At 41.3% G+C, this 20848-nt stretch overlaps 1 protein-coding gene across 2 annotated transcripts in view; it reads right to left on the bottom strand.

Annotated features, from left to right (window-relative positions):
- UGT8 (UDP glycosyltransferase 8) overlaps positions 1 to 17203 on the bottom strand; it is a 72112-nt gene extending 54909 nt beyond the window's left edge. For both annotated transcript variants that reach the window (XM_067558678.1, XM_067558679.1), the window contains exon 1: positions 16692 to 17203. The gene's annotated coding sequence lies outside the window, so the exon portion shown is untranslated. The remainder of the gene's footprint in view (positions 1 to 16691) is intronic.
- Between the last annotated feature and the right edge of the window lie 3645 nt (positions 17204 to 20848).

Below are 20848 nucleotides of genomic sequence, written 5' to 3'. Positions count from 1 at the left end.
TTAAAATACTGTTAGAGTTTAAATTTTAAAAGACTTATGGAAAAAGAAATGAAAACAAAACAGTGGTAAAACCTCTCAATGAGCTCCAAAATGAGAGAGAGAGACAGGGAGATGAACACAGAAATCAGTTTTAAATAGAGCAGTAGAACAAGCCATTTTAAAAAAGCTAAAGTGGATTCTAATGTCACAAGTTTTGTTCAGAGCCCAATTCTTCACTCTCTACTCTGGTCAAAATCCCACAGACATCAGCAGGAATTTTGCCTGAATAAAGCAAATTCTACACTCTTATTATGCACTCCTATTATTAAGGAAATACGGGTCAGACCTTTATGGGCTTATATGTTTTTGAAATGTCTTTTCTTTTCATATTTTTAAACATCAGAAACAGCGTGAAGGTCTTTACAAAGGTCATTACTATAGTTAAAACTGCTGAACAGAGGTAAGGGCAGAATGCCAGTCATTTTATCATACCTCAGATACCTTAGAAATTGTGGGTGATGGGCCAAATTTAGACTTGGCCCAATTCCACTGACTTCAGCAGAGGTGAACCCACTTACAGCCTGATTTGAAGTTGGTCTGAAGAGTTTCTGTGGTCAGAGTTTATTTGACAAAGATTCTGACATCTGAGTTCTCTGCTATGTTACTGAGAGAATGGCTTTATAGAGGCACCTAAGGAAATCATATGCCTGCATTCCAAGCCAAAGGTTAGATACAGCAGTCAAGCAGAAAGCAGGTGACACTTCAAAAGGTTACAAGCCAGATAGATCATGCAGAGGACATCAGAAAGGGGGAAATGACAGAAGAGAAAGAAAGGGCTTACTCTCAATTTTTATTCCAAACAAAATACCATTGGGAAAAAAAGAATTCTAAAGTATGTTGGGGGGGGAGAGGGTTGGTTAGTTTTAATGTCAGTCATACATCATTCATGTTGGGCAGTGTTACCAGGCAATTCCACAAAGCCACCAAATTAGCATTAATCAGGACATAAAACAGCCATCTTAGAAGAAAGGAAAATGACTGAATGAACAGGGAGACTGAACTATTGTCTCACAGTTAAAGGTGGCCTCACCAGGTCAAGTATGAGGAAATGTATGGTAAGGTTCCGAAACTGCAACTGAATAAGTGCAGCTGAACTGCTGCACCTGCAAGCTACCATTTGCAGGTCTGAGAAGTAAGCTCGTAATGATGCAGTCTATGTTCTACATGTTCTGAAGGCAAATCACTTTAGTCACTCCAGTTTCTTTTGTGAGCATTAAATTCAGTCAACTCCCCCGACAGCGGGCTTACAAGAAAAAGTTATGAATCTGCATTGTTGAGTAAGAAACAAACCTGCTATACAGGTGTGAAGAAAATGGGCCACACTTATACCTGGTGTCACTCTACTGAAGCCAGTGGAGTTCTAATGGATGACAGTTTTAAAAGGCTACAGATCCACAAAGCCTTTAAGAACAGAAATAACACATTGTCCAGGGTAGGGGACAAAGATTCTATAGCAACTACAGCACTCATCTGGATTGATATTATTAAGGTTTTCATATCATGTGTCTTGTTACGGATCACTGAAACTGTGTGTTATTCTGTCTTGTAATGTTTTAGGTATAAAAATGAATAGGTGCAAACTTTGTCCTCCGATGCAACTATGGGCTCCTATTCAAGTCACTGGATGAGCCTTTAAAGCCCTGCACATACAGCTGAAGACAGAATATTGCATTTACTCTTTACTCATCCTGTTTTTAACAATAACAGCCACACCCCCAATCCATCTATCGAAGCAGCATACTGGGTTTGAGAGCATGATATACAAATATTACATCTGCTCGGTGGGAAGTGGAGAAAAGTTTGATGGCTTCAGTTAAGTTTTTATGATGGTCTTTGTCAGACACTTGCTGAGTGGTTTGTTCTGACCACCAAGGGGGTTTAGTGAGGGAGTCAGTTGATTTTGTATAAGGATTTGAGATACATGCAGGACAATATATAGCAGTTTTTGGGGTAGACAGCTATTTATATAACTGATTTTACTGGACTTCACCTACTACAAATTTGGAGGTAGATTAAACAACCTTTTACATTCAAAAAAAAAATTATGAAGAAGAATCAGTATTAAATGCACCTTCCTTAAAGGGACTGTAATGGAGTATATATCCTACATAAGTAATTAAAAGGTTAACTGGAGCTGGAGAGCTCAATTAAGGTACCTGATTGGCCTGGCCCATCTTCCAGGTGCAATTAAACAGGAGCCCCAACTGGGAAAGGAGGTGGGTGGTTAGTATAAAGATAGGAAACCCAGACAAGATGGACTATAGGAAGAAAGTATGCAGTCCCTCTCTGGGTCCTGGAGAATGGGGTGGGAGCTAGATAAAAAGGAGAAATCTGGACTTAAAATACTTTAGAATCAACATTTTCTAAAGCATGAGATAGTCCTAATATAGAAATGTTTAATAATAATTGAGATACATAATTTCTGCTAGCATTATGCCATTGATTCTCTGAAACAGATGCTTAAAATGAGACTTCATGTTAGAGAGATACTGGGACTGAAGACAATGTTGGAATAGCCTAACTGGGCTAAAAAGACTAAAGGTGTATTCTACTGAAGTTTCAATGGATCTCTTCCCACAGGGTAAAATCAATAATCAAGTCAATGGAAGATTTACCAGATGGAGAATCACAGGTACAGGACTAATGAGTTTATTATAATATAAGGTCACCACTATCTTAATTCTGACAAAACATATTCACCTCTGTGCAAAATATTTTTCTTGCAAAGCTGCACTATCACCAAACAAATACAACTTGTCTCTAATTTAATTTTCATTTTTTCCTAAATTTAAATACTGTACAACCATTAATTATCAAAAGTACTGTCGAAATAGGGATTCAAGCAAAGGTGTACTATCTTAATGAAATATTGAAAGGAAAGTCACATTCTCACAGCGCATGCCAGCAAAAGTTAATCAGAATGATTCAAAATAACTGAAGAACTTATCTGTAATCACTCCAACAGGATGCAGATGTGGTGTAGAAGAGATGGGAGAGACTCCTGTTAAGTTTTGCTATATATTTGGGTAACAGAGATGGGAAATCTTGACGTAAGGTCTTGCAACATACATATTTCTTGGAATTTCCACCACATGAAATGTGAGAATGTTTGCAGCCAAACTAAATTATACTTACTTCTATGTACTCTGTATTCATAAAAACACATAGGGAAAGGAGGATATCGCACACTTCCTATGTTATATCTTGGTAGTGACCGTTCCCCTTCAGGAGGGAAGCCTCTTGACAAGTATTTAAAACTAGAGGCAATATTTCTCAAATTGCTCAACTGTCTTGCACAAAAGTAACCATGAGCTATAAGCTTATCCTATCAAACTCAGGAAAAAAAGAATAAAATAGGGAAAGGCACATAGTGCTGTAGCAATATCAGTGTTTAACAACAAACAAGTTATTTGCTTGAAAACAGTGGCCCTGCTCCCAATGCTTTACTGCACTTCTACCAAAAATATAACCAATATACGGGAATAACCAAACAGAACGTATTACTCAGTCACCATTAACCACCATTTGCTTAGCAGACACCAGGGTAAAGTGGAGGAATCAGAGTAAATAGAGGAGAGAGGAAACCCTTTTACCTGCAGAAAGAGAGTGCGTGTTACACTGCAGTACCATAGCAGGAAATAGTCAGAGGCAGACGAAGAGACTTCTACCCAAAGATCTCTGAGACACTCATGGAGTGGGGGGAAGTACAACAGTAGCGGCTCACACCCAGTCGCTCCTGGCCTACCCAGGCAGAAACATGGAGAGAAGTAAAGAACCAGGCACAAAGGGAGCATATGGACATCCAAGGAGAGAGGGCAAACCCCAGAGCCTTAGAGGGAATAAGGCCTACCTAAACTCCCAAGGATTACAGGCATTAAACTGATCTCTCTCTATCTGGCAGAAGCTGACAACCAAGGTGGCATATGTAATGAAGATGATACCATGTAAGAGCCTGAGTGTTTTGTCTCCCTCTGGTGGGAGGGAGGAAGCATGCCTTAAGCCTTTAGAATAGCACAAGAAGACAGTAAAAATGGAGTAACTTTTTCTTAACTAGCAAAAGATGCAGTTGATTTAAAACATCTCCATCAATGATAGCTCTTTCCATGGCAGCACGCCTCTGTGGGAAGTGACAGAGGACAGAAGTTACAGTGCAAGGTGATGAACAGCAGATGTATTTTAAAAGGGTTGTTTATATCATTGATAAAGCAGAGAAGAATACAGGCTATGTGCTCCTGGATTCTTCAGTAGGATCCTGTAGGTCACAGTGCGGAATTTGACTCAGAAGATCAACTTCAGAGTTAGAAACAGCAATGTTTTGGTAAAAACCAATAACAATCTTATTTTACTGAGACTGGGGGGTTTAATTTTAAAATAAACCATTTGTGGGGAGAGGTGATGGCCTGGTATTTTGTCTCTACTATAGCTAGCTCCAGCGTAGTACAAGCTATTCCCATTTCAGGCCATCACATGACAGCCAAGCATTAAAAGGGCAATAAAGAACTCTTTTTTTTGTTCTGCTTCTGATCTCATCCTACAACAAATGACCAAACTTTGATAAATCACATGATTAAAATTACAGACTAAAAGATATCAAATATGTCAAGTAGTGTAGTTGGAAATAAAACTTTATTTAAATACATGCTTTAACTATGCTTGCTGGCAGGCTTGTTCAATTTAGATCAATTAAAGTAACTTTATTTCTTAAGATTTGTGTAGGTTATTTTTTTCCAGAAGACGCTTTCTGAAGTACATATAATTCACACAACCCTTAAATCACTGATCCTATGTCACTTCAAAATGATTATATCTTTATAGCTTGGTCATTCTTGATTTGACTTTGTTTTAAAATTTATATGCTTAGAGGTACTTTTCTTGAGCATGAAAGATAAAAATCAACAGAACTAGTTTAACACCTTACTCCTTCCTGTGACAGAGTAAAAGTAATTAGAATGAGTCCCATCAGTTTTACTTCTGGTTATCAGAACTTGGATTTGAAACTGCCCCTCTCTCAGAATAAACCTGCTTTCCTACCTCTATAAATATTGCTTCTCAGCATATTACATATTTCACATAAGTACTAACTTTTAGGGTACATCATGTCCATTAGTTTTCATCTTAGCTTTCATATTTTCAAAAGCCTAATTTTTTTTAAATATGAAAGCTTAGATGAAAACTAATGAACATTAAATACCTAAAAGTTAGTAGGTGTTATCTATTTCAGATAACATGTTATGGTTGCTTACAATTAACGTGAATGTGCAAACTGAGTAATATAGAAATGTAAAGCTTCGATAGGTCTTCATGGCGAGAAAGCAGAGGTTAGAGATATCTACATCGATGTAGAGCTGACTAAGACTGTGTGACTTTTGAAATGTTTATTTTCTGAAAAGATGATTGGGTGCTGGAAAAATCTAGTAAAAGTAGAAGCATATTTTTACCAGACACACACACACACACCCAGAAAAGAAAGACTTTTGTCTTTAAAATGTCACTTTGTACCTGGGTTCTTGTTTTGCAAGCTCCAGTATTGAGCTCATGTTCATAACTGGCATATATAATTAGTATAGACAACTACTGGGTGCCACAGTAATACTACTAATTACTGCTCACCCACTCTAGACTAAGTAACTGTAAACTCCATGGGCACATGGTCCAGGAGACCCAGATCCCCCATCAGAGTCACAAAAAGTGGGAGCCTCAACAGTACCTCTCTGCAGTAGAGCTTGCACACAAGAAGGGAAAGACTCAAACTGCTGATGGAGACATAGCAACATGTTTTCATATCCCCAGAACACTTCCTGACAATCTCTGATGTCAGCAGTGAATTAAGATCAGGCTGGAATATTAGGAGGGAGGGATGCAAGGATGCTGGAGCTGAGGCTAGATTACTGGGAAGATGGGGTGGGAGTTACTTGTTAAGGGAAGATGTAGGGGAGGAGAATGTAACATGCTTAGTTTAAAAAAAAAAAGTGCACTCCCCTGGTTTGTATCAAGGGTTGAGCCAATATAAAGAGGAGAATAACTACAGATATGTCTTCACTGGCACGGTGGCAGGAATTGATGCAGTGTCATCAATTGAGTGGGTCTGTGTAGACCCGCTCAGTCGATCAGAGAACATTCTCCAGTTGACTCAATTAATCCACCTCCCCAAAAGGAGTATGGCTGCATCAAACAGAGGGCATCTCCCATCGACGCAGCACCATGAAGACACCACACTCCGTGAACGTAGGTACATCGACAGGAGATACACAAGCTACGTTGTGTAACTTGCATATCTACTGTCGGTGCCAGTGTCTTTAGTCTGCAGCTGCCAAGGCAGGAGGGGCTAGGGACAGCTTGGGTGTAAACCTATACAAACTGTAACCATCACTTTGCATATATGGTGTTTCCCAGCCTTGTGCTTGTCTTTTTAGATTGTACTCTCTTTGAGTTTGGTTAAAAAAACTTCTAAGGGAAGCCCTTTGGCTACTACTCTGCCATAAAAGGAGCCCTGGAGGGGCAGCACTTGGGGCATTGGACTAGTGACTAGTCACGTAAGATGCTGTCTGTTTGGGACACTGATATCTCAGTAGGGGGAAAACTTTCAAGTGACCTGGCTGAGTCACGGGAAGAGAGACCACTGGAGGAGCTGTCAGCATAGGATACTAGAAAAAGAAAGAAGTGCTACACCATGCCCAGTCTGAGGGAGCATGTGCCACTCAACCAGAACATATTTGGAGAATGGATGGACCAATAGAAGAGGAAGGTGGGAAGGGAAAGAGATGAAAAGTAGGAGGATGGAAATAAGTGGAGTAAACCATCATCCTATACTCGTCTCCAGCCCCATTCCTATTCCCCTATCTTAGATGAGCATAAGAGGAAATGATTTAAATGGAGAAAGGGGCAAAGGAATATAAGCCACAAAGAAGACTGGAAGAATGAGGGAAAGAGTCTGATAGACATGAAAGAAAAGGCTGGGGGGGGGAAATATACAACTGAAGACAGGGAGAAGGGGGAAATGAACCAGGAGACATGGCAAGTTTTAGGAAATGATTGTATGGAATGTCTAATGCCAAAATAATGTAACTAAATGCAAATGATTGCTTTAAATATCAGGGGACTTGCATAGGAGGAAACAAGGAGGAGGTTATGGATCTGAACTGAGCACCATAAACGCAGTATTAATCTGATTTGATTTTTTTACACCATGTTACTGCTGCCATCTGTCATGTGTCTGAATGAAGGATAAAAAAAGATATTGCCTGTGTTACTTGTCTTATTAAATTGCAAACTATTTCAGCAAAGGACAGTACCTAGCGCATGGTGGGCAGAATTAATATACAAATAAAAATAATAAGTATAAGTTAATTTAGGGCAACTTTGTTTGGGTGGATTTGTGGCATGATTGTTTTACAGTAGAATCTATCTTGATGCTGGGAAGTTAAATGACAAATGAACAATTTTTAAACATTTTCATCAACATTTCAGGTGAAAGATTTTATCTTCTACAATGAGGGAAATTACACTAGGTATTTAAAAATATTTTTAGGAAGTGGAAGGCCCCTCCAGACTGCCTATTTTACAGTCCATACAGATTCTACATCCTGATCAGGTCTAAATAATGCCTAAATATAGGGATGGGAAGTAGGAAACAAAAGAGAAAAGAATATCAGTAAACCTGATTAAACCCCAAGAGCAGGAAGATTTTTGCTGGTTATTTTATCCTGGAAAAAGGGCCTCAAATAGCAAAATTCCCATTGATTTTACCCCTAGTCTTACTTGCACCTGTAGTACAGATGAAAGCTTCTCACAAGCTCCACCGTCCCTGGAATCCAATTCTCAAACTCAAAAGTGATGTACTTTAATCACCTTTTAGACAAGTGTTGTAATGCTGCCTCTGCGTTTTATAACCTGATGTCCGCAACTACAGCCCAGATCCACAAAGCAACTGAGGTGTCCAAATCCCAGACTTAGGCACAACTGTGATCCCCAGCACCTTCTGCTTAGCTGCCACCCAACTCTGTAGGTGCCTAAACTCATACGGCACCTACATTTTCACTGTAAAAGATCCCTAGAGGCTGACATTTCTGCCTCTTGTCATGCACACTGCTGTCTCAGGTGCCTGAATACCTGCCTATCTCTCACCTAGCCCTAGTGTGATCCTCAAACCAAATGGAGATAGGATGGGGAACAACTGACTTCCCTGCAGGGCATGAGTGGGTGCACTCAGAGCATGTCTAACTCCACACAGTGGCCTGGGAGAATGGGAGGGAGGAGGAGAAGGAGGTGGCCTAAGGAGGAAGTCAGTGGACATGGGAGACCCCAGTTTATTCACCCCTCTGTCTGATAAGACAGACAGGTGGGAGACACTTAATCAAAACCTGAATGCCCCAGCCACTGGACTATAGAGTCACTATCACTATTTCTCTGCCCAATTACTATCTATTTAATACAAAGTAGAATGACTTCAACAAGAAAGACTGAACAGTTGCAAGAACAGTTTAGGTACTTGTCTGTGGGACAGGGTTCCTGGCTGTGGACCGGAAGATAGATGCCTAATTTCTTGAGAGGCGAGGAGGTTTGGACACACTTCTTTCATAGCCAACTGGAGATGTCAATCTTAAACAGCCCCCTGCCTAGCCTACTATGTTTTTTGGATCCCATTCTCAGGCACCTGTCTCTCCCCATTCATTGTATAGGGATCCTAGGCATTTAATTCAGGTTTTGTGAATTCCAGTGGATTTTTTTCCTTATGTCACCTAAAAGTTAGATGCTGCAAAATCTAAAGTCCTTTATAGATTGGGGTCTACATCTAGGAATGAGTCTTAGAGAAACACACTTTATTAATAATATTATCAGCTTTTAAAAGAAGTGTATCACCGCTGACAAAAGCATTAATCTGAGACCTAACTGCTTATAGAATCAGAGAACTTGTAACACAATCTATATTGGTCCTACCTAGTGTTTCCCAACAATGTTACAGAGGTATGTAACATGCATTCTACTTCATCTATTCCATAAAAAGGGATTTTTTGCCTAATCAGTTTCCTATACAAATTCACTAACTTACAATCCTTTTAAGATTTCTGCTTATAGAATGTTTCAGTATTAAACTTATTTTAACAGGTACTAGAGTAAAACAATGAATCTATTACACTGCAAAGGACATTGAATTGCAGTAATTTTCTGCATTGTAATGATTAGCAATATTTTAAATAGAGAAACAAAACTGAAGGCTGAATAAAGTTTCATTAGCCTTAGAACTGAGATAACATTGGTTTCTCAGACTATTATATCTTTATATATTATTACTTAGCAAATCACGTTCTTACAATCTTGTCTTCTGTACTTCCCTGCTTCTTCATAGACAAACTCATTTTAATTAAATCTAGTTTTTTAAATCAATGCAATAAAATAGATTTTTTTTAAAAAATGTTGTCTCGCTCGTGGCCTGCCCAGTGTAAGAAGAGGCTGTTCAGTTAAGAATGGTAGTGGAGGCATAGGAAGTCTCTATTTGCATTCAGTAGGACACGTTCCCTCCCCAGGTCTCAAACAAGTGATAGGAGGTATGCCTATGTAGCACTCCAACATCTGCACCATGTCACAGACAGAATGGGGTGTGCCCGTTACAACGGCATACGGAATGCATCAATTCATCACTCCCTCTCCCTCCCATCAACAAGCCAGCATACACACTTACATCAGCAGCAAATGCTAGATGGTTATATAGGCGCAGAGTCACAAAGGTATTTAGGCTCCTAACTTCCATTACCTTTGTGGATTTGGGCCATACTGTAGTCCTGCACTGGATATGAGCAAAGTGCACCCTTTCCAAGTTCCTAGTCCTTTTATTGGCTTGTAGATCACTGTACCGGGCTGCATCTCTGTTTACTGGCCCAGCCAAGCATGATTTTTCCCAAAGTCTGAAAATATCTTATTTAAACTATGAAGGGCATTAATGTCCTGAAAGGATGGTTAAGGACAAATAACTATATGTAAACATACAGCTTATATTTTTAAACAAATTCTCTAACTCCTTTGGAAATTGGCATGAAGCAAGTTTATTTCACTGAAAATAATATTGTTAATTACAGTTCCCTAAGAGCTAGATAATGTAACCCTTACACCCAGGCCATACCTGAGGATACAGTCATTGCTCTTTTCACTTCAGTGGGACTACTCAAGTGAGCAAATACCAACCCGAGTAAGGGTTGCAAGTTCTAGACCTTAAAAATGTGAAAATACTAATTATGGAGTGGTTCAAATAAGGGCTTAATAAAGTGAATCATAGAATTCAAAATTTAAATATATACTGTAATTGTATTTAGAATTCAACTCTGTATACCTAACAAATGTAAGTATTTGAAAGAAAACACCATCTTACTAAACCCTGTTTATTTCCCTAGAAATTAACAAATAGCCTATATCTATCAAAGTTACATCATTCCAATGCATACTTCTAACTCCCATTGTATGAATAAACTGGGATGGATACTATTTCTATGCAGGTTTTCCCATCCTCTGAAACTCAGTAAATTTCCATTTGCAGAGTTTCTTTTGCATGATTTTATCTGGGCTTTGTTTCCTTACCCCTGCAGAAACAAAAGGAGATTTGGCCCCAAATCCCATGACTCTCCTGGACATCTACAACAGCTTTGTGCAATCTGACTGCTTCCCAGCCCTGTGGCAGAATGTCTGCCCTATAAGCTACTGTCCCGAGTCTGTACTCTTCTCCCAGTGATTGATGATGGGGTTTCAGAGTTGGACAGGAAAGCTAACATTAACTTGCTGATTCCTTGGGGGGCTGAAGGAAAGATGATACCAAAGGAATCAGCTGTTTCTTCACCTAGCTGCTCCCCAGTCTTAAGCCCTATCTCCACTGAAGGGATTCCATGGAACAGGCTAAAGGAAAAGCATGCAGTTGGTATTCCCCACCCAGATCCTCTGATCTTGTGTCTCTTTTTTTTACTAATAACCATTCAGGGAAGGAGAGGATAGCACAGGGGTTCTCAAACTGGGGATTGGGACCCCTCAAGGGGTCGTGAGATTATTAGGGGGGTCATGAGCTGTCAGCCCCCATGCATGCTGTGACTGTGGCTGTGGCCATGCTGACAGCCAGAGCCCTTCAGATATAGGTGGCCAGAGAGCAGCAGCTGCTGGCCAGGTGCTCTGAAGAGAGTGCCACCCCAAGCAGCAGTGCAGAAGCAAGGGAACTATGGCATAGGGATAGAGATGTGGGTGGCATGGCATGGCGGGGTCATCACAGCCTGAAATATTTTCAAAGGGGGTCCCAGGAAAAAAAGTTTGAGAAGCTCTGGGATAGCATATGTCTACTCTACTTTTTAGTTTGATTGTATAACCGTACATATAAGTCACAGCAAATGCTAAAATAGCTGTGCTGGTCAATAAGTTTAACTAAACTTGTATTACTTTTTGCAATTACACTTGAAATATGTACACAAAAACATACCTCACTACTGACTTTAAAAACTGTTTAAAAAAATCACCATCTCTGCATTATTTTCCATTAGAGAGACAAGGTGGATACGGTAATCTTTTATTGGACCAACTTCTTTCTGGTGACAGCACTGAAATACAACGTTTTTGAGATTTACTATCAATTTTCCTCATTCAGTAACTGACAAAAACATAAAACTTATAACTATCTGATATCTGATAAGGGGACACTAATGAAATAAGTATCAGCTGTTTATAATTAGGTTGAACTAGGTGACTAGCTATTTTTCCTTAGCTGTCTAGCATCAGCTGGATAGCAAAGAATTTGCTAACCTCTATTAAAAGTTTAACCTTTATTTACGAAGAATGTTGTACACTTCTAGTCAAGAGTACTGGTTTGGCACACTGTTCCTTACTTACACACAACATAAATTTTTGACATTGTCTATTAATCTATAATATTAACCAGTAATGAGAGCACGTTGGGCTTGGGGGGAAAGTTTCTTCATTTAGAAAAACATTGAATATATGCATATGTTATTGAAACAAAAATTTCTTTAGGCTTTTTAGCACCCAAATTTGATGTCCTAGTAAATCAGAGACTAGGTGAAATAGGGCTTACTCAGAATGAGCAACTGAGCTTGGTGGGCTGAGTTTGCTCTTGGTAACATTCTACGGGAGGCACTTTGGCCAAAAGCCTAATGAGTTCAGAGTCAGTTGGGTAAAAGGAAAGTACAGGGATACCAGAGGAAAGTTGACTTTGCTGACAGACCCTAATCTATTCAGGTAATTGCTGCTTCGCATTCACAATTGTGTATTTTCTGGAATACATTGGAAAGAAAGTGCCCAAAGAGGAGAAGAGAAAGGGAAGTGGGTGGGGAAATGCACGGTAACTAAGTTACAAAACAGAAAACTCGGTTCTCTGAAAATAGAAGAAATCAGAAGAATGATAATCATATTTAATTATTAAAGTGATAAAGAGGATTGTTTAAATGAGAAGCATTTTCTGAAGAAGACTCAGCAGGTGAAGAGGGGGAAGGACATGCAGCCCTCCCAGCTGGTCCATGCACAGCAGCGTTTTCTACATGATCTATTATAATCACATAGATGATTAAACATCTGCATCTTTAGTAAGACTAGCAATGACAGGAAGAATTTGATAAAACAATTTTGATTTTTCTCAGCGAGTTGGTAGTATTTAGTGCTAGAATTCAACTCAGTGAAATTGTAATGTTGTTAGTATAGTAATTTTCATCATAAAGGTACTTCACAAACTAATCTAGTGAACTAATCTTTATGCATGATACTTTGCAATATTCACTTCTTAATCCACTGGGATCCTCCCAGATAAACCACCCAATATACAAAACATATTCTAGTGGGTTGATAGCTTACCTCTGAGGTATTCTATATACAAACAGATGAGGCATAAAGATCTAAGAAAGTAAGTCTTGATTTCTTCACCTCCCCACACTCTCCAAAAAAAAAAAAAACAGAATAAACAGAGTCTGCTCAAGAGGCTAATCTGGAGTTGTGACAGAATCCTTTCTCTGATCTCAGATCGGGGTGCAGGACACCCACAAAGACAGTCTGCGGTTGTTATTACAGCCTAAGGGGTTGTAGCAGTGGCTAAAAAGCCGCTCACTACACAAAATCTGTGGCCAATGGATCCATGCATAATCATGGATCAAATGGCCAAATGCATGCCATTCCTTTAGCACACCCACTGTCCTCCACACCCTCTTGCACTCCTCCAGAGTGGACTTCCACAAAAGAAGGTGGCATGACCTCCATGCATAGTGGAACCAGGGTGGTTCTTCATGCTTTGGGGACTTCTTCAGCCCCTCATTACCCAGAGAGACTTCTCAGTGCAAAACTGATTTTTAGAATGATACAACTGCATGGATTATTTCAGTAATCTAAAATTTAAGGAAGGTTTACAAAGTACACCAATATGTTCTGAAACTAGACCCTCCATTTAAACAGAACACAATGCTTGACAAAGAGTTGTTACAGTCAATAAGCTATCTCATTTTGCATGCAGAACTCCCGTTGATGTCAATGGGAATATTACGCAAATATTAAGTATAAGTCTTTAAAACCAATAATCCATTGTCTAAGATTTCATAGACAGTAACATCTATTTATATAACTCTTCAAAAGTCCAAAGATACATATTTTCATGATAGTATGTAAAATCTGAAGAAATGTCTAGTTTTAATGTGATCTTTTTTTAACTATTAAAGAAATCAACATTTATATAAAAAAATAAGGGCTTGTCTACACTCATGGTTATGCCAGCAAAACTTTGTGTGTCCCCCCCAGCGACATAAATTTTGCCAGCATAAGTACGAGTGTAGCCACGTTATGTCCTCAGGAGAAAGCTCTCCTGCCAACATAAAACCGCCAAAATGAGCAGCTGCTGCTATGTCAGCAGAGAGCATCTCCTTTTGTGGGAGGGGATTGGTTCACATTCCAAACCGACAAAGTTTTGCCAGCATAACTGCGAGTGTAGACAAGGCCTCACTCTGTAACAGTAGCGTGAACAACACAAAAGAACAAGAATAACAGGGAAATTAGAAGTTAAGGCTAAGTGTGACTGCCTGCTGTTGGAATTGTCTATTTCAGCCATTCTAGGTTCATAAGTGAGCTTGTGTAATATATCCTAGGAAAACTTGTCTACAGGCAGGCAGTTTAAAGATGAAGTGCCTCAGTTTTTGCCTCAGTTTTGAATTTTCATTCCTATCTTTGAGAATTGCATTGTATTGTAAAATGAATGTTTTTCAAACAATCTGATAACCTGTTTAAGAAGTTCTGCTTTTTGAATATTTTCAGATATAAAAATAAATGTTGAGGTGTTTATTTTGCAAATTATTCTTTTGAAGAATCTTTTACTACTACAGTTCAATCTTTTCATAAATCTCATTTCTTGCTAAGGAAATCCACCGAATTTAAACTGCTCAATTTTAGGCAACTTTAGTGTGCAACAATGTGACACTAAGTACCCCGGATTCATAACCTACATGCTATTGTAATAATCTTTGTACAAAATATGACAGTTGAGGTATCATTTGAAAACTAGTAACTCACTGGTTATTAATACCATTGTGTAATGTAGGTGCAAGCAAATGATGCCAAATTATGGACATAAACTGAAATTATAATTCTTAAAATATGTTTGCCCATCAAACAGGAGTCAATCCATCCTAAACAAAGGACTGTGTATTGGCTTCTCCTGACTAGTTTTGTCATCAGACAGACAATGAAGGCCCCTGGGCATGCTAGATAAACAAAGCTACCAAGCTAACTGGTGAGGTGCTGGAGAAGAGACAGCAAAGGCTACACCCAGCAAGAGAGAGAAGTTTGGTCTGGGTTTTACTTTTTAGAAGAATCCCTTTCAAAGGTTTACTGATCTATAAATACAGGAAGTTGAACCTCAAGTGATAAGTAATTGAATCAACTGATCATATATTATTACATATAATACTGTATTATAAGATTTATAAGAGAGATGTCTTTTCTGAAAACTAGTGACACAATGCTGATTAATATCATTATGAAATATATGTATTAACACTATGTAGGGAATTATGGATACTTACTGATATAGTCTGCCTAGGCAGGAGGAAATGTCACAGCTATCTACCTGTCTCCTATGTAAATTAAGCAAGATAGAATCAGAAACAATGGAAGCCCTATTTATATAGAAATCATACTGGGGGGATGGGAGGCCCACAGGAAGGGAAGAACAACATGAGATTATCCTGCCTCTTGAAACAAGTTAATTGAACTTTGAAATATATAAGCAAGGACAGAAGTCCTCTTTGGCATCCGTCACTAGACAGACACAAGGGGCCAGATTGTTCTCAGAGGGCCAAACATTCAAGTGTGGGTATTTAAAGGCTCCTAAGTCTTTTGGCAGCTAAATATTTGTGGTTGGCCCCCAAATAAGGATTAAGCTGCCTAATTTTATGTAACCACGCTGAAATATTTGGCCTTCTTTGTCAAAGTAACTGTGACTCTGCCAAACCATCCCTGCAAACGTTAATTTAAAATGTAAACTAAGCATGATTGTCTCATTCAGGGACATTTTATGTAATAAAACTGAAGCCCCTATAAACCTAGACTTAGTGCACAATCTCAACTAATGAAGGTTGTTCCTTATTATTGGTAATACTGGGGGGTAAAGAGGAGGCCCCTACTGCACCCATAGAACAGGAACAGTCATGGCCAGACCCAGAAACTTCCTTTCCCCTCAGCTACTTCTAATTCAAGTTTTATTCCCCAAACTCCCCAGGCCTAGCCACCCTCGGCTGAGAAATGGAGCAAGCTGACACCTGCTTCTGACCCACACAGATGCATCCACCAGCATCTTCCCCAAGAGTCCGGCGCAGACACCCAGCGCAGCTTCCTCTCCGCCAGCGGGGATTCCACTTGTGCCAATAAAGTCAGTTTCCATTTCCTTCCCACCCCGGCCTGCTTATGTGTGGAGAGAAGCCACCCAGCACTGGGAAAATCCCCCTTTCAGTCCTGCACGCCTCCCAGAGCCACTGTGCCCCTTTCCTTTGCCCAGCCCAGTCAGTCACTGCACCCTCTTGTCCATGGCCCTGTGGCGTGACGAGCTTGTGCCTCCCAGGGCAGCGGCAGCTGACTGGGGAGGCGGGGTTGCACTTCAGCCAGGAGGGATCAGAGTCTCCTGCGTCTACCCTCCCCCAGCCCACCTCGGGCTCACTACCGGGCGCTGAACCTGCAGTAGATCGCCGCACCTCGGGGCCCAGCCCCTTCCTCAGAGCCAAGTGCAACCCACGGGCGCACGTAGGCACCGAGGACAACCCGCCCCACTGCTGCGGCTGGGCTCGGGAGCGAAGTAGAAAAGCGTGAGGCGAGGCACCCCACACCCACTCGCCCTACAAACACACACCTGCTGCTAGCCAGCCCGGTGAACCTTCCCCGGCCTCGGCCCCTCTCCGATTTTCAGCGCCCCTCCCCTGCTCTAGCCCCTTCCCCTCCCGGTACTTTTCCCACCGCCCCACCACACTCCACCCCCTCTTCTCCCTTGCCTGCCATTAGCCCGTGGCCCTCTTCTACCCTTCTCCAGCCCACGGGTCACCCCCCCCCACGATGCATCCCCCGGGGCCACACCACACCCCCTCCCTCCCCTCCGCTCCTCCCAGAGAATCCAGGCCAGTTTGCAGCCCTGCCTCTGCGGCGCTTACCTTGCTTCGGGGCTGCTCCGCTAGTCGCTGCCTCTGCACAGAGCGGGAGCCAAGCGGGGATTTGTCCCGCCTGCTGCCCAGGTAACCCTGGCCGCTGTTGTTACACTGCACCGCTGCAGTCCACTTCCAAAAGCCCGCCGCCGCCGCCGCCGCTGCCTCTAACCAGGAGAGACAGAGCCCGGCTGTCCCCTGCGGGACTCTGCTGTCTCTGAAATCTGGGGATCGGCGAGGTGGGGGGACCCACACACAAACTCAGGCCACCTTCACCTCCTCATCACGTCCTCCTGCCTCCTCCACGCCTCTCTCTTCAGCGCTGTGCCACCCTATCACACGCGGTGCACATGGACCGATATTGACATACGTCCTCCAGAGCCTATGTCCACACTCAATCCACGTCGCCACACTGAGCAGCTCCCGGGAGAGGGAAGGTGCTGATGCAGCTTCCAGGTCGCTCTGTTAGCCAAATAGAGGTGTTTTTTTTTTACCCTCTCCCCCCCTCTAGGATCTGCTCTCCAAACCTCCAAGCGCCTTCCAATTCTGGACACTGCCCCAGACTCTGTCCCAGTACAGCGGGGACTTCTCAACAGGGCAGCCACTTATCCCCGCCTCCAGCAGGCGGGACCGGTTCTCCCTCTCTCCAATCCGTTTGTCCATACTGGAGCAGGAGGCGGTAGGTCTTAGCCTCGTTGTCCTGGAACTTCTTTGTCCGGAAACCAAGACTTGAAAGGGAGAGTGGAACTGCTGCTGGGCTTTCAAGTGCTACCCTGGGATAAAGCTAGATCCTGTCGGTTTTGGGGGCCAGACCTCAAAATTCTGCTTCCTACATGAACAAGCCTAATCAACTGTTGTATCAAATAACACCCCCCCCCCCAAATCCCTAGACCGGCTACACACCCCTGCAGCAGTGCTGAAAAAAACTAGGCTCCTTCACTTGCATCCTGATGGATCCAGATCATTTTTGGATCCTCCCTTCTCCAGCCCGCACCCACCCCAAAATTCTCCTGTCGAAGTACAGAACAAGCCCTAGTCCACCATAATTATCTGAATTCTAGGATGCAGAACCAGTTGGCTGCTGGATCATGGGTTTCATGGCACTGTTGTGCTGGATGCATTGTGCTCCAAACGGTTTAGGTGCAATAGAAATGTTTACACGTGTTCTCTCAAGGCATTAGAATTTAGGGTGTGGGGACAAAAATTACTTGGATTAAGTAGGTGCCAGACCCAAAGTTTGGCTGTGCTGTTGTGTTAAGATGCATAAGAATCCAGGTTTTCTGATTATGAATGAATGACCAGACTGTTTCTATTTTCACAGTACAACTAGGGGTGTTGGTACAAAAAGCCAGGAGTGAGCAAGATCCACGTAGAACCAACTTCTACCTTTTCCCCACTGCCTTTGGTTTGCTCCTTACTAATTATGAATTGAGGCACCATCTTCTCTTCCAGAGATAATTACAAAGATATAGGGCTTGTCTTCACTTACCTTGGAGATTCGGCAGCAGTCGAAGGGAGTTACGCAAGCTACGCAAAAAACTTGCGTAACTCCCGTCAACTTCTCTGTTTTTGTTCTGCGCACCGTCTTCACTATGCTGATGGAAACCACGTTCCCATGGATGCAGCGCTATGCCACTGGAGAAGGTAGTTTTAATAGGTCAATTTCTGGATCAACTGAGCGGGTCTTCACTGACAGCTCAGTCGATCCAGAGAAGTTGATCTGACGGCGGCAAATTTGCCGCCTTCAGTGAAGACATAGCCATAAGGAAATAAACAAGACCATTTATTAGAATTAATAATCTAATTAAAGAGCTCCCCTCCTATGTTTTTCAACATCCAGGAAGAATAATATTGTTTGTGGAATGCAAAATATAGGTCTTCATCAGAACAGAGCATTATCAACATCTATGCATTTAAATGAGCAAAAATGTTAATACAGTCTGGTGGTTATACATGTAAGATATTTTAAAAGTTGAAATGACTGATTTCATGATTCTCAGGAAAGGAAGGAGTATTGGAAGCAGAATATGCTCAATGGACTTTACAAAAATAAGAGAATTGGTAGATAAGGTACAATGGGAAGAAAATCTAAGGGAAAAAGGAGTTCAGGATAGTTGGCAGTTTCTCAAAGAGACAATATTAAAGGTGCAACAGCAAACTATCCCAATGGGAAGAAAAGATAGGAAGAATAGTAAGTATGGCTCCATTAGCAGCTTTTTAATAACCTGAAAATCAAAAAGGAATTCTTCCAGAAGTGGAAACATGGACAAAAGGATGAATATAAAAGAATAACACAAGCATGTAGGGACAAAATCAGAAAGGTATAACTCATTGTGTGTTAGCCTAACAAGGGATGTAAACAGCAATAAGAAGAGGTTCTATAAATACTGTAGGAGCAAAAGAAAGATGATGGAAAGTATAGGTCCACTTAGAGAGGAAAGAGCGCTAATAACAGATGGTAAATTAAATGCATTCAAGTCAGTGGAACCTGATGAAATTCACCTTAAGGATCTAGCTGAAGCAATGTCAAAATCATTAGCAATAATCTTTGAGAACTCATTGAAGATGGGTAAGGTCCCAACGGCCTGGAAAAGAGCCAACATAGTACCTTTTTTTAAAAAGTGTAACAAAAAGGACCCAGAAAATTATAGAATTATAGACAAGCCAGCCTAACTTGGATCCCTGCAAAGATACTGGAACAAATTACTAAACCATCAGTTTGTAAGCACTTGGAGGATAATAGCCAACATGGATTTGTCAAGAACAAATCATGCCAACCAACCTAATTTCTTTCTTTGAAATTGTAGACAGGGTATATCTTGATTTTAGAAAGGCTTTTGACAGAGTCTCACATAACAGTCTTAGAAATAAAATAGGGAAATGTGGTCTAGATGAAATTACTATAAAACAGGTGTTCGAAAATACCATACTCAAAGTGTAATTATCAGTGGTTTGCTGTCAAAATGAGGTGTGTATCTAATGGGGTCCTGTACAGGTCTGTCCTGGGAGAGATATATGTTCTCTTGCCTGTCTCTCCTGTGGCACCTGATCCTGTAGGCATGCTTAGAGGAAGCCTGACATATTGGGTTCCATTCAAAATGTAGCAGAAGAGGCAGCAGATGGTGACCACCTTAATTCTGAGCTCAGTAGTTGGAGCACTCTCCTAGGAGGTGGGAGATGTGGTATAAATTGCCTCCTCTGTTTTATGGGCAGAAATGGTTTGAAGAGGGATCTCCCACCGATCAGGAGAGTAACCTGAGCTATATGGCATTGTGTTGTGGGTCTTTCTCAAATGCTCCTGTTGAATCGCTTTGGATAAACACTTAATAGTCATTGGACAATAAAGAGTGAGTGACAATGACTCCATCGTGGTGGTTAGGGCACCAGTCTGAGAGGAGGAGGCCCAAAGCCCAGTTCTCATGCTCCAATGACTATTTAATTATTTACCCAAGTGGAACAGCTTCAAAGGAAATATTGAGGGAGCACCACACCTAAATAGCCTAAGTGTTGAGGCACTCTCTTGAAAGGCGTGGAAGACCTCTGTTCAAATCCTTTCTCCCCATCAAGCTAAGATGGGAACAGAACCTAGGTCTCCCACAACCTGGGTGAGTATTCTAACTACTGAGCTAAAAGTGATAAAGGGGCTGGTAGCACCACCTCTTCCAGTGTTTCTTGAAAGAAATAGCTTAGGCACCTGACTTTAGGAGAGGATTCCCAGCTGTAGATGGTAAGCAGAGATGGGTTCCTCCTTGGAACCCAGACCTAAGAGCCTAATTGAGCCCTCGTCTATACTAGAAAATTAGGTCGGTTTAACTCCATTGGTCAGGGATGTGAAAAATCCACATCCCTGAGTGGCATAGTTAGGCTGACTTAAGTCCCTGTGTAACAGCTCTAGGTTGATGGAAGAATTAGCTACCGCCTCTTAGGGAAGTGGATTACCTACATTGAGGAGAGAATCTCTCCCATCTGCATAGGTAGCATCTACACTGAAGAGCTACCGCAGCACAGCTGTACACAATGGGTGCTAGATCAGCCTTTCAGATGTTATTAATTCTTGCTTTTCCTAGTATTAGAAAATGGAATGAGGCATATACTTACAAAGTACATCCTTTGAGGGTTAAATTTTTTATACTTTCTATTTATAGACTCTTAGCATTTAGCAATTT

This window comes from Emydura macquarii, unplaced genomic scaffold, assembly GCF_026122565.2.
Source record: "Emydura macquarii macquarii isolate MOO-44397 ecotype Brisbane River unplaced genomic scaffold, CSIRO-AGI_Emac_v2 contig_2171, whole genome shotgun sequence".
Classification (NCBI taxonomy): Eukaryota; Metazoa; Chordata; order Testudines; family Chelidae; genus Emydura; species Emydura macquarii.
Note: the sequence above shows the minus strand (reverse complement) of the source record. Positions and strands in the feature narration are given on the sequence as shown.